Raw genomic sequence first — 3,137 nt, forward strand, 5'->3', positions numbered from 1 at the left:
TCCCTCAGGGGTGGGATAACCTCGGCCAAGTGGTTTTAGGGTCCCTCAGGGGTGGGATAACCCTTGGGCAGCAGTTGAATCCCCCTCCAGGGTAACCTTCCCCCTCCCTCCGTTCTGCCCAGCCCGAGGGTCCAGCAGCCCCCTCTTCCAGTTGACAACATCCACGTTTCTCATCCCTCCGGTGGCTTTTGGAAGCGGTTCCCTGGGCTGGTTTTCCGAAGGGTTCGCAGAGTCTGTGGCCACCGGCAGATTCCTGGGGATACCTTCAAACCACATTTACCTGCCCAAATCTCAGGTGTGAGTGTCAAAACTCCGGCACAGGCACATGTTCCCCTCGGGAAGGTGAAATCCGGGATATCCCTGGACTGCTGAAATGCCTGAAAACACGGAATTGACTTTTATTGATGATTTTCAGGAAATAAGAATGGTGGAAATATTGTGGGTTTTTTTCCCCCCAAATTCCATAAATTTAACTAAAATATTTAGTTGATTAACGATTCCCCAGGAGGCATCTGCAGAATGTTCTTCGGGTGAGTTTCCAGCTCGGTCACCAGGCAGCCGGTGCACGAAATTAAACGTTCCTGTCAGTCCTCATTAGCACAGCGACTGCCCCGAGCGTCCTTTCCGTCCTCCCCGGGCTCCACAGTCCCTGTGGCCACTGGAAAAGCACAAGGAAGGAGCTGGACATCCTTGTTCTCTTGCTCATCCCCCTCCGGTGCTCGGAAACCCGGGCCCTGCTCGTCCCAAACCCCAGGGGACACATTCTGGAGGGAAGGCACCCACCCGAGGCTCTTGGGAAGGGACCAAACGGCTCCTTCCCGGGCGGGACAGAAACGCTGACGGCCGACAAATGTTCCTTACGCGGCGCTTTTCCCCCTTGGAAAGCCAGCGGGAATTTTCCGCTTGGGAAGGAGATTCGGGGTGTGCTTGAGGGGTGTGGAGGGGGCGATTGTGAAATGAAAGCCTCATCCCAGCCGGGTTTCACCAAAATCCTGCCCGGCGTGGGGCGTCAGGAGAAAAAACCCCGAGTCAGGCGACGCGCGGAGTCGTTTGGAGCAGGGAGGGAGGTGGGAGGAGGAGGAGGGAAGAACATGACACCATCGCTGTAAAACATATTTTTTTAGATGCCGGAGAGATACGGGAGTCCACTTATCCAGGGAGAACCTGCTCCCGCCTCCCCATCCCCTTCTGCACGGCCAGGAGGATTTCTGGGTGGAGTCGCCGGTTTGGCAAAAGCCTGGAAACCGCACGGAGCTGATGGAGACAGTAAATGTGTTTCCTCTTCACGCCCAAGCCGCCCCGGCCCACCCCCAGCAGCGGATAAAAGGGAATGCCCCGAGCCGGGGAGCCAGAGAAGACTCCGAGCACTTCTCTCTGCCCTCGGCACCAGCCCAGCTCCGCCGATCTCCTCGTCCTCCGCGCCTTGGGCTCTGTGGAGCATTGGGATGTCCCGTCAGTCCGTGTGCAGGAGCTTCGGGATGGGCAGCAGGAAGGGCTTCAGCTCCTGCTCCGCCGTGGGCGGCGGGTTCGGGGGCAGCGGCGGCCGGAGCCGGATCAGCTACAGCTCCTTCTCCACGTCCAGAGGGGTCGGAGGAGGGGGACGCTGCGGGGGCTTCAGCAGCCGGAGCCTCCACAACCTGGGGGGCAGCGCCAGGATGTCCGTGGGAGGCTCCTACGGATGTAGGATCCCGGGATTCAGCGGAGGATTCGTGGGAGGATTCGGCGGAATCCCAGGAGGGGTCGTCGGAGGGATCGGCGGCTTTGTGGGGCCCGTCCGGGGCGGCCCCGGGTTCCCCGGGGGGATCCAGCCCGTGCAGGTGGATCCCACCCTGCTCCGACCCGTCCACGTGGACATCGACCCCCAGATCCAGCAGGTGAAGTGCCAGGAGAAGGAGCAGATCAAGACCCTCAACAACCAGTTCGCCTCCTTCATCGACAAGGTGAGCGGGTCTGCTTCGGGATGGGGGAATTCTGGGGGAATTCTGTGGAGAGGGGAAGGTTGTCCTCCTCGGATTGGTGTTGGGCAGGGAGAGTTTCCCTCGGGAAATGCCAAAATGTTGTGTCCGTGGAGAAACCGAGGGATATTTGTGGATCCCAAACCCTGATCCAAGTTATCCCTTGGTTTTGCCTCCGGTGCCCTCTGGGCAGCCAGGCCAAAGGGATCGGGATACACTCCCTTATCCAAGTGTTCCCTTAAGTCTGTGCTTTCTCAGGGATAAGTTTATTTCAAGGAACTTAAAATCCAGGAATGAGCTTCCAAGTAAATCCCGGCCATTCCTCATTTCAGCTCAAGTGCAGATGAGTTCCCTTTAAATTGTCTGAATGGGAGAATGTTGGGTATGAACGTGCTTTTTTTTAAAAATCTATGACTTATTTAGGGAATAAATTCCATAAATTGGAATTTGGAACTGGAATTAGGAAATTGGAGTTGACTGATGAGAGGAATGTTCTCGGATATGGAGACCAATGGGATTTCGTTCACTGGGAGGTCGAAAATGATCTGAGGCTCCTAAAAAATAACGTGGGGCAACGTTCCCAGTTGGAAATGAAAATAGTTTGTAAAATTGGAATGGAATTGTTCCAATAGGTAAAAAAAAATAATAATATTAATTGTAGAAAAAGAGAGTGGAAACGTAGGAGGAGAAAAATGGGAGAATTTAAGGAAAATGGAGAAAAAAAAAAAGGAGAAAGAAAGGAGGAATTTTGCTTTTGGAAGCCATGTCCTGCTGGGGATTCGGGGAGTGATTCCCTTGCCCCTCCAGAGCTCCCAGGAGGTTTGGGCAGCGGGATGTTCCCTCGGGAATGTCTCACACACCCCTGTGAGCTCCCAGGAGGTTTGAGCTCCTCATGCACTTGAGGAGCTCGGATGCCTGAATGAGCCGCAGCTGGGGGTTCGGGGAATGACTCCCTCGGGCTCCCAAAGCGCCCAGCAGTGGGATGTCCCCTCGGGAATGTCTCACACACCCCTGTTGGGTTCAGGTCCGGTTCCTGGAGCAGCAGAACAAGGTCCTCTCCACCAAGTGGGAGCTGCTGCAGCAGCAGGGGCCGGTGGGGCCGAGGAAGAACCTGGATGTGATCTTTGAGAACTACATCCAGAACCTGAGGAGGCAGCTGGACTCCATCCTGGCGCAGCGGGG

At 55.8% G+C, this 3,137-nt stretch overlaps 1 protein-coding gene across 1 annotated transcript in view; it reads left to right on the plus strand.

Moving 5' to 3' along the window:
• LOC108509671 (keratin, type II cytoskeletal 3-like) overlaps positions 1-3,137 on the plus strand; it is a 27,052-nt gene that overhangs the window by 22,428 nt on the left and 1,487 nt on the right. The gene's annotated exons all lie outside the window — the stretch shown is intronic.

Source organism: Lepidothrix coronata, unplaced genomic scaffold, assembly GCF_001604755.1.
Source record: "Lepidothrix coronata isolate B3197 unplaced genomic scaffold, Lepidothrix_coronata-1.0 Scaffold386, whole genome shotgun sequence".
Lineage (NCBI taxonomy): Eukaryota > Metazoa > Chordata > Aves > Passeriformes > Pipridae > Lepidothrix > Lepidothrix coronata.